This window comes from Asterias amurensis, chromosome 13 (assembly GCF_032118995.1).
Source record: "Asterias amurensis chromosome 13, ASM3211899v1".
In the NCBI taxonomy this organism is placed as follows: Eukaryota; Metazoa; Echinodermata; class Asteroidea; order Forcipulatida; family Asteriidae; genus Asterias; species Asterias amurensis.
In genome coordinates this window covers 6,883,514-6,895,126 of record NC_092660.1, presented here as the reverse complement: position 1 = coordinate 6,895,126, position 11,613 = coordinate 6,883,514, and the positions used below count along the sequence as shown (strand labels likewise).

The 11,613-nt window shown below is 38.1% G+C and overlaps 1 long non-coding RNA gene and 1 other non-coding gene across 2 annotated transcripts; both read left to right on the top strand.

The window, feature by feature from the left end:
* Window positions 1–4,776: 4,776 nt before the first annotated feature.
* LOC139946162 (uncharacterized) lies at window positions 4,777–8,954 on the top strand. The gene is made up of 4 exons (XR_011787216.1): window positions 4,777–5,256; window positions 5,700–5,841; window positions 6,725–6,795; window positions 7,079–8,954. It is a non-coding gene; the product is annotated as an uncharacterized lncRNA (long non-coding RNA).
* Window positions 8,462–8,568, top strand: LOC139946621 (U6 spliceosomal RNA). The gene has a single exon (XR_011787280.1). It is a non-coding gene; the product is annotated as a U6 spliceosomal RNA (small nuclear RNA).
* Window positions 8,955–11,613: the final 2,659 nt, after the last annotated feature.

Below are 11,613 nucleotides of genomic sequence, written 5' to 3'. Positions count from 1 at the left end.
CGTTTTAAAAGAGAAAAACCAACCTTTTCAGTACCCAAGAAGTGGAAAGAAGAAAAAACAACCCTTTTCAATAGGAAAAAGGAAAAACAAATCCCTTATCCTTGACCGGTTTTTAATCTTAAAAAAGAAAACCAGGAAAACAAATCTTATAACCTTTAAATTGTTTACCTTTTCAAAAACCTTCAAATAAAGAAGAGGAGGAACGTAAAATGTTACATTTTATTATTAGCTTTAGCCAAAGAAAACAACTTCTCATTTAAAGGCACTGATGGACACTATTGATTATTACCCAAAATAATCGTTGAAAAACTTGTTTTAAAGGAACACGTTGCCTTGGATCGGTCGAGTTGGTCTTTGAAAAGCGTTCTGTAACCGTTTGTTATAGAATCGATATGGTTAGAAAGATGTTGTAAAAGTAGAATACAATGATCTACACAAATATGCCTCGAAATTGCGTGGTTTTCGTTTTACCTCGTCGACAAACACGGTCGGCCATTTATGGGAGTCAAAAATTTGACTCCCATAAATGGCCGACCGTGTTAGTTCACGACGTAAAATGAAACCGTGCAATTTTGAGAGATACTTGTGTTGATCATTATATTCTACTTTGAAAACATCTTTCTAACCATATGCATTTCATAACAAACGGTTTCAAACGCTTTTCATAGACCAACTCGTCCGATCCGAGGCAACGTGTTCCTTTAAAGTTGTATTCAGTTTGTTAAAATTGCAATATGGAACATAAATAAAAACAACAAAGCATACAAACTAACTCGGGTATCAGTGTGGAGAGCTGTTGATATAGGGATAAAACATTGTGAGAAACGGCTCTCCCCCGAAGTAGCGTTTTTTTAATAGAAAGAATTTATCACCTAAATAATTTGAATTAAACAAGAGACCCCATCTGAGGGATCGAATTCAAGACATCTGAAAGCACATCACGCCCGTGCGATGGGTGTTTTTCTCAGGGCCCGTATTCTCGATCCCGCAACTTCGATGACACTAATTATTGAGTCAAAATTTCCACAGGTTTGTTATTTTTATATGCATGTTGAGAATTGACAATACCCGAAGGTGTCCCTTTAAAAAGACCTACATTGTGACCATGGAGGAAGGTGTGAATGTGATTAAAGGCAGTTGACACTATTGGTAATTACTCAAAATAATTATTATCATAAAACCTTACATGGTTATGAGTAATGGGGGGAGGTTGATAGTATAAAACATTGTGAGAAGCGGCTCCCTCTGAAGTAATGTAGTTTTCGCGAAAGAAGGGATTTTCCACGAATTTGATTTCGGGACCTCAAGTTTAGAATTTGAGGTCTCAAAATCAAGCATCTGAAAGCACACAACTTCGTGCGACAATAGTGTTTTTTTTCTTTCATTATTACCTCGCAACTTCGACGACCGATTGAGCTCAAATTTTCACAGGTTTGTTGTTTTATGCATATTATGTTTAGATACACCAACTACGAAGACTAAGCTTTGACAATTACCAATAGTGTCCACTGTCTTTAAGTAACTTATTTTGTTTGTTGGTATGGTTTGACCATGGTTTGACCATGGAGGAAGCATGGTTTGACGGGACTTGATTTTGGATTTATATATTGGCTGAATCTCACATTTTTACATCCATGCTCACACCATGCAAAATGAACTGAGAACTTGTCACATCATGGAGGGAATTGAAGATACCCTCCATGGTCACATCAATGTGCCCCTCCCCAACCCGGTGAGAAAACTTGAAGGAAAAAGTACTATATTATCTTGAGACGAGGAGACAGAATCGGAGATAAACAGTTTGATCACTGGGTGTGATATGCATCTACTACTTTTTAGGATTTTGAATCTTAAAATGAAGATAAACAGTTGACCACAGTGGGCCAAGGTAGAGCACGGGTAGAGTATTTTCTTCCTATAAGCTTGTGAACCACTCCATGGTTCATCATGGTAGGATGGACCATGGATGTATAAATGGATGAACTATAAGCATACACACCATGTTGCAACCAAAATAGCGTTACCGTTCTAAAATACCACCATGCGTGGACCCAACCTATGTGGATACCACATGGCGCCTACGTTCAGTAGCCTATACAAACAAATCAAATTGGCTTATTCCCATGTTGACAACTGGGTCAGTAACCCTATAGTTTGACAGATTACGTCCGCCCCTCATGGTGTACCATCTGTGTACCTAGTCCATGTGTACACATAATACACAGCAATCCAGATCTTCCATCCACAAGAACGGCCGGACGTGGCATTCCTGATGGTGTCAGTAATTGATGAATAGTATAGCCATCTAATTATTTAGGCCTGCTACTAACCAGGAACTACAGCCTAAGGCCTTCATGAATGGCAAAACTTCTGCTTGGGAAGTGGTCATCCCAACCATCCTACCTCCATGTCCCAACCATCCCCATGTCCCAACCAGCTCACTGTCTGAACTAAAACATCTTCAGGTAGGTTTCTTATGATTTCTTCATTGCATTTTCTTGCTATAATATTTTGTGCAAAGTGTGCTGTTTCCAAAGTGGTCGTGACATTGATGGGGTTTGGAGATGACCAACAACTCGCGATTCGATTTTATACCAAATCTCTATTTTTGAAACTTCTCCGTGTTTTGAGTTTCCTTCAATACCGGTAATGCTTGTTTCCATAATTCTACCCCCACACAACACAATAGACTGTTTGTTAGGATTTTATTCGGAGGTCTCGCAACTAGTTTTTTTATCATCAATCTGATACATTCAACTATTTAAGTTGAGGAATTGAAATTGGTAATTTGCTTTGTGGGCCGACGGTGGGATGTTACAGCCTTTTTGAATCATGGTACAAGAACACTACATGTATTTGGTTTTGGCACACAAGAAACTTCGCCCACCATAGGCCTACTTGAGGCAGTGGACACTATTGATAATTACTCAAAATAGTTATTATCATAAAACCTTTCTTGATTACGAGTATTAAGGGGAGCGGTTGATAGTAATGGTATAAAACATTGTGAGAAACAGCTCCTTCTGAAGTGATGTAGTTTTCGAGAAAGAAGTAATTTTCCACAAATTTGATTTCGAGACCTCAGATTTAGAATTTGGAGGTCTCGAAATCAAGCATCTGGAAAGCACACAACTTCGTGTGACCATGGTGCGACGAGGGTGTTTTTTTCTCAACTTCGACAACCGATGGAGCTCAAAATTTCACAGGTTTGTTATTTTATGCATATGTTGAGATACACCAACTGTGAAGACTATAGTCTTTGACAATTACCAATAGTGTCCAGTGTCTTTAAAAATGCTACTTTGGGCTGTACCTCCATGGTTGTATAACATGGACTGGAAGAACATCTACCGCCGTAGCTAGTTCAAGTTCTTGTAGTTTGTTTTTATCAGCAAGCAGTCCATGTCCAAATCTGTGGTGCGGTACGACTTTCATGTTTCCAAATCCCTTGATGTCGCCGTCGCATCATCGCAGCCTGCGCATTTACGTAAGTCTTTTGACTGAACTAATTGGGATATCAATCCCCTTTTGTAAGATGGCCATAAACATGTTACATGGTGCTGAATGGTGTAGTAGATTGTCAGTTCACTAATTAATTTGGTCGCCGTATCTGCTGAAGAGCTTTACAGATAATAGTGGTGGGACGGATGGAGTCTGTAGGTCTATAGTCTGGAAAGGGATCTTTGTTGATGGGGTGATAATAATTGCTAACAATTAAGGGTGTTACTTTGTTTATTTGCGGTTGAGTATAGGCACTGGACACTATCCCTAGACATAAAATTGTTAGCATGAACGCTTTACTTGAATGAGCAATGGGAGAGTGGTTGATAGTATAACCATGGAGGAATGGTACAACAGTTCAAAAACAATGTTATACATTTGTACATCAAGCCATTGTTGTTTAACTTTCGTGAAGCGGATGCCGTAACATACAGGAAGTTCACGCGCCCACGTGTTGATCAAAAGCAAGTCCATGTCAACCATTGGCCGTCATGTTGCCAACAGTTATTTTGTAACAGACTTGGCAGCGTGGTACTAGAACTGTGTTCAGATTTGTAATGCAGAAGATTAAAGAATATTTTCATAAGTTGCAGATGTTACGGAGCATCCAGGACGAAGACTGTAAAGAATTACATGTACAGTCATTTGACCCGTTCGGGATCATTGACCAGTTCGGGATCACTTCAACTTTGCAATAACCAAATAGTTATATCACTTCTCATTATTACCAATTTCTGTTGATAAATGTGAAGATTAACACCCATTAAACCAACAAACCCAAAATAAGGTGCCAAACATCATCAGCAAATAAATTATGGCTGTTTTCCTGAAGGTTGTCTGCGAAATTTATCATTTTTTTGTTTAAAAATGTTGGTTGAAAAACACTGTTAAAACTTCTTACCTTTAGAATTAGAGTGCCGGGGCAAAAAATATTATGTAAAATGATAAAAATGTGTAAAAAAACATTCCTGTAAATACTGTGCAGACATCTTGTTTTTTTGAGGAGACGAAGTTACCAAAATCGTCTTTAGGGGGGCAACTTACCCTTGACCAGTTCGGGATCACTCAACATCTCATTGCGTCAAATGGTGCCGCACTAACTTACTAAGTATGGTAAAATCATACTACTGCAGTAGAAAGTTTATTCAGATGATTTTGAGAAACATTACTTCAACAAATTCTTTTAGATTTTTTTTTTTTAGAAATTTAAACTTGGAGGGGTCGATAATGCTTTTTAGGTTCGCTTCACTTTTCATTTGCTTTTGCTATTGTTTTGTGGTTTTGTCACTGGGTTTTTGCGCTGCTATTGAAGACACTTGCATGACATTCACTAAACAAATGAAGTCCAAGTCCATGCCAACACACCTCTGAAGTTTTGTGTCCTTGAGAGACAGTTTTATGAATGGGAGTATGGGTTTGCAATAAAGGGCACTCTACTGATTCAGAATAGATTCAACTGATCCTGAACTGGTCAAACAGGTGACAATACTTTTCTTAAAGCCTCTTCAAAAGAACAAACCTTTTTTTGTCAGTGAATACTTGGTGAGTTTTATGTCATGTTTAGGTAAACTGATAAACTTTTTTGTTTTAGATATCAAAGAGATTGCAACAAAAAAACAATGTGAATTCAAAAAGTGATCCAGAACTGGTCAAACGACTGTACAACTTGTAAAGTCTCTTCTTCCAACTGAGATCGTGGCGATTGTGATCATGGATAATGGCAATGAGAGGCTGGGAGTGGAGGAGACGATACAGGTTTGTAAAAATGGTTTGAGCTTTTTAAATGTACTTGTAGGGTTAGAATGATTATCTGGACATGGGCATTGAAAAGGAAGGGCCCAGACTGCTGCAGGACATTTTATAAGGCCTACTCAATGTGGGGGAAAACAGCAATAATTTCGTTCAGTTGTGGTGTAGGCCTATACTCGTAACAAACTATACAGGTACGTGTATTGTTTTGCTATGGAAAACACGGTCGTATCGGGCATCTAGTGGGTTTATAAACAGTCATGCAATGGACGGTTACAATTTTTTACATGAGTAATTGCAAAGAGTGTTAGGGGATTGTGCCCCCCCCCCCCAACACCAAAAGTCCTCGCTGTTTAACACAATACCAAACCAGGCGAAGGATTGGAGGGGGGTTCGTCGGGCAGTTTGTTTTTAGGGCCTAATGATCATTGTCTCACTTCTCCTTGTAGGCCTGCTATACTATACGGCCCGTTGCAACTTGTAGTTGACTCAACCCACCAATGTGAAGGGAAGGGGATCATTTGGCGATGTCACCAACTGTAGAATCACTCCATTTGTTAGTCGGCCCTCCATGACAGGCCAGAGTGTGCGGTAAGTAAGAACATAGAGCAAGGACTATGGTGAGATGTATTCGTTAGGATCTATGTTATATCCACATGATTGCATTGTTGAGATGTGGGGTGAGCCAGGGAAACAAATGAACAGGATAAAACATGGTTTGAACACAAAACTGAAAAAGAAGAAAACAAATACTCCAGGATTAAAATTTCAACGATCTGTGAGTCATTATCCAATACTGTAAACAGAAAAAACACACAAAAAAACATTTATTTTTGCTGGCTGTGTTTTTAAACATCTACACCAGTATTCACCTTTCAAAATGTATCAAGGAAGTTAAGTATTTCCCTAGTGCACTGGGACGTCAGAACAGAATTTTGCAAACAATTGGACCTCTGTGACAGCTGGTCAAATGAGGGCGCCATTTACAATTAGTGGTGAACAATAATCCATGAGCAGGCGTTTATGGTTTAGGGTCATTATAATGGATTCGAAGCTGTGAGTTGAGGTCAGCTTGACACTAATTTATTTAGAGCTGGAAAATTCGACAGTTTCACAAGTTTGGAAAAAATCTTGCTTTATGCTTTCATGATAAACAAAATTCAAACAATTAAATTAATTTCATACATTGTGGGCTTTATAGACCTAATACTTTCACTTTTGTTTATGAATTTGGGAAAGTTAAAATTTTATGAAAATCATTCAATGGATTCAATTTCTCCCATTTGTTCTACTATTTATGTTCATGTTTGTTTCAGACAAGTTTTTAATTATTTAATTTTATCCTTGTCCCTTTCGAATAATCAATGTGTTAAACTCTTTGTTTTAATTTGGATAAAATGCTGTCAATTTGTGTTAAAAGAATATTTCCTTGAAACTATAAAGAATTTTGAAGTGTCTACTTTTTTTCTTTCAGGATGATGGATAAAGAGAATGATGAATGTTTCAGAGCCAGAGTTTGTAAGCATGCTAAAGGAAATATTAAGGGTGAGTGCAATGGTTTATTTATCATTCTGTTCAGATCAGCTTGTTCTAAACTGAAAGAATTCTTTCCGATTTTAAACCAAATTTGCTTCACTTATTGTTTAATTGTTACATTTAGATTATTTGGATTAAGTTGTTGCAGTTCTGAAATTGTTCTAGACTCTGTGTTCCTTGTTATTAAATTCTGCTCTTTTCTTTTTAGTTTTGCTTAAATTTTGTCAACTGTTTGCAAAGGTAAACTTTTCAATAAAGCTTTGAGTATTCCTTTGTTTAATTTCTCCCCCAGCACAAGGAAAGCTATACCGAGACTGAAGGAACACAGAGGGAATGTATCAATGCATTTTGGCAGTCGGTGTTCTCCCCTTCATTTTGACGGTCGCTGATCCTACGCTTTGAGATTCTGTTTGAGGTCCATCTGACATCTAAAGGTAAGAGTCAGTGACAAGAGTTTGACATCAGCATAACAGTTGTACCACTTCTTTTCATTGTGCAGGGCAACGACCGTTGAGAATGGAATACAGTTGAAGAGCCCTGCCTAAAGAACACTAGCTGTCTCAGAGATTAACAGTCATGGAAGACAGTTTTGATGTGGTTTTCGAGTTTAGTGTCTGGATGAGGACCAAACTAACAACATAAAGTGACTTCAATTTAATGCATGTTTTCTTTGACATAGTGTTTGATGGGAACACAGAGAGACGGGTAAGTTCAAGACATCTTTCAAGGTAAGAGTAAAAGTGTAGGATTGTGACATCAGACATCTAGTCTTTGTACAGGACTATGAGTTGAGTGAACAGGAATGGGAGAGATGTCAACTAAGCGGCCCTGCCTGATGTTAAAGCACCAGCTGTCCCTTCACCAGAGACTGGCAGTTAAGAGGAACACAGCTGTGCTTGTGAGTCTGCATAGGTTTAGGTCTGGGTGGAAGACCCAGAGTTGAACAGAATGCTAAGGTGCCTGATGTTAAGCGCCTGACAGTTAAGGTGAGACAAGTGCTTGACAATCAGGATGAGACTTCAGTCAAGAGGATTGTGCTTGAGTCTTCACACAGAGATAGGTTGTCGACTAGATGGAAGACACAGATGCGAGTTCAAGGCATTTTTTCTTTGATAGTTATCCAGAGAACTCCTGGTGATGAAGTCTTCAGCCACAACAGTCCCCAAGAGGTTCTGCTAGACTTGTTTGTACACCATGCTGGCAGCAAGCTGCTCTGTTCATGGACACTACTGTTTATTATGCACACAACTGCTGTGCACACAATGGTTGAGTTGCCACATCAGATGCACAGAGCATGCGTGGAGGCTATTGATAATGTAAAGCTTCCTTTATTGCCTGAATGACCTTTGTGTTTCCTCATTCAACCGGCTGTGTGTGTGTGTGTGCATTAACTGTGTCACTGCAGGAAGGTATGGCCACTCTGTTAGATTTAGACGTAATGTAACAAATATGATTACATAAATTAATATTTTATCATGTTTGGAAGCTCTTGATGGAATAATTTAAATAGCAATTGTGTAGAGAATATTCTTGTGAGTAGTTTGAACTGAAAAGTTTGAATGAATAGCTTTCAGAGCCTATGGGACGGCTGTGTGTATTTTGTACGGACGGAGCAATGATTAAGTGACTCTAAGCTAATTGCTCTATATATCTAGGAGGTGTTAATTAGTTAGTCGTGCTAGCTTCGGCTGCACATATACTAAAATTGGAACGATACAGAGAAGATTAGCATGGCCCCTGCGCAAGGATGACACGCAAAATCGTGAAGCGTTCCATATTTTTTCATAATTTTGAGTTTCCCGCTTTTTTTGGTATCTTGGTTTAGCTGTTAGAGAAGTTTGGGCATTGTATACACCGTAGAAACAATTTTTTTCCAAGATTTTTTTTGTTTCTGTGAGATCAGCTGACCTCTAAGCTTCCTTTTGCTACCTCATGTGACTTTTCTGGTGGTCAGGTCATGAGGGAGCCGCGTTGATCTGTCTGGATCTCAACCCCTACGCTAAGAGCCACCTTAACGGAAAAACGAGTTTCATCGGTCACCTATGAAAAACTGCTGAAGAAGTCATATTCTTTTCAACTTTCAGGGATACAAAAACCTAAAAAGGGGGTTGGTTAGCCGTCCCCAGGGAGTTCAACTTGGTATCATGGGGTGTCTAAGTCCATCAGAGACCCCCCCCCCCCCCAAAAAAAAAAAAAAAAAAAAAAAAAAAAATTTTTTTTTTTTTTTTTTTTTATATTTAATTTTTTTACCAGTTTGGTTTGTTGAATGCCTATCTTTGTCAAATGATATTACAATTGACGCCTAGTTTTGAATCTAGTTTAATGCTTCGTTATGAATGATGGACATCACACTAAAGGTCTATTTGTTTACTTTGTATTGTTGACTTGGTCAAAATGAAGTTAATGGCCCGTTACAGTACAACATGCTAGATAAATCAACAACATTTCTGTTTGACCGTTTTGCTGGGGGAATATCTTTCCTTCGGCAGGTAAGCCAAACTTTGATGCTCCCCATCACAGGGCAGGCAGAAAATCGTTCCCATTAAGGCTGTATTTCTTGTAATTCCACATTTCACAACTTGCCTACATGTTGTAATCATAGAGTAAGGACAGAGTTTTTGTAGTTTGTATTAATGGTTTTGTTAGTCCTCTTTTACTTTTCTATTATATGCCTTTTTAATTTGTCTAGTGATAGTTTGTATGTGTTTGTACCAGTGAGCTGCAGGAAATCTATTCTAAATATGTTTTTTATGAAGGTTTTGTAAATGTTGTACTTTTTTCTGTTACCCTTTAATATGTCATTGTTTATATTGTATTTGGAATGTACATGTACTTACTTTTAACCACTGCTAGTCATTTTGTTTGTATTTATATATGTAGGCCTACATGTATAAGTAATATGATAATTCGAGAGTACAATCATGATAAAGCTGCTGTGTCTGTACATTCAGTATTGTGCATGGATACCTTTTTCTTCCTTTTCTCACTACCAGTTCTTCCAACAGCCATCCAGACCATAGGTTTTGTGGGATACACATCAAGGTAATGTAAGGATAGTTTTATATCAAATTAAATATATCGACTTACTACTTACTTATAGTACCCATCATACACACCACCCACATTCCTGGCTATTGACCCAAGGTTCCCCGAAGTACTGACCTGAGAAAATCCCATGTTGACCATGCATACGGAGCCAACAAGGTTTCAAGGTTTATTTTGTTTCCCCAGTAACATATCTAAAACAGGCAATAATATCATAATTCAAATAGTACAGTTTACATCAAGTAGCCTTGTTCTTGACAATATGTTATTTGAAAGTTGTTCCTAGGTGACATTTCTAAGTAATGTTTGGTGTTTGGTTGCCATCACAACCGATTTTGTCCATTCAAACATTATAATTGTCTTATGTTCTGATTTAGTTTTAAGAAAATTACATTTTGTAAATGTCAAGCTAGTGAGATGTATCGAAAGATATTTTGCTGAATAAATCGATGAAGATGAAGATAAACGTAATGTGTCTATGGAGTTTTTCCTGCAATCGTTGATATGGGGGTAAAGTTCAAAGATCTTTTATGATCGGTTGTGTATGAAGTCGGAGGGAACATAATGCAAATCTAATGAGTAAAGGTAAAGACACCACATAATTGGCACAAACAATTGGAATGTTTGTGTCGATGGAATTCAGCACTTAAAAATATCTCTGTTCACAGTCAACTTGACAGAAGTTGTTTGTATTCAGGGAAGGTGCCTACCGCTTGAACTATTGAAGTTGTTTGTATTCAGGGAAGATGCCTACCACTTGAACAATTGAAGTGGTTTGCATTCAGGGAAGATGTCTACCACTTGAACAATTGAAGTGGTTTGATTGATGAGCAAGATCAGTTGGACTTCCTTGAAAAGTGATATGTTCTGGCCCTACTTTGAGGATTTAATTTTGGATAGTGTATTTAAACAGGTTTAAGTTCAACTTAAGTTCATAAGCATTCGTAGATTTTGTTTACTGGGGTGAATTGACGATGTTAAAGTTCCTTGAATCCGGGGTCCGGGGGTTCCCCATGACGCTGTGAATCACCAGAATTGTAAAACAAATTATGGACCACTTCTATCTCCCTGATGACTGCTTTAAAAGGTTTTTTGATCAACTGGGTTTAGAGAAAAGATCAAGAAGTCACACACACCTGGCTTTTACAATTGTGGTGATAAAGAAGGTGAGTTTAAGGTGAATGACAGTCATCAATGTGCCGATTATCTCGTCATCGTGGTCAGGCGAGTTCCTCAGGTAAAGAAATCCCTTTATTCAAGGTAGGCCTACCGGTAATCGCAGAATGAGGATCATGTTTGTTGATCCATTCCGTGAATTCTATTTCACAGCATGGTGACAATCTAGCGAAGCTCATGGGAAACGCACTGATTTCAAAAGTGTATACATGTAATTGATTGTTGAAACAGCAAAAAGGACAGATGAAACCAAGTGTAGACCTAGATTGTCTAGGATAAGAGCAGATAGAGAGGACATCAGCTGAAAGATCCATCTACATGTATACAAGTCGGCAAGTTCTGCTTTGAGCATTCGAAGTCTCAGTTTTCTTGAACGTTAGGGCTGTTATAATTTAATTGTTTGCATAAACTAAAGTTTGGCTAACGTTCAACCCTAGCAAGGTTTTACTACAGGAGTAGCTAGAACTCTATTCCACAGGGTCAAACATTTTGCATTTATATACATTTAAAGGTCATTTGGTTGGTAACAGATGCATGTCCTCAAGTTAATTTGTGTTTACATGTTCACACTTCCGAGCAAATACATAGTTATTTACCCCCACATAA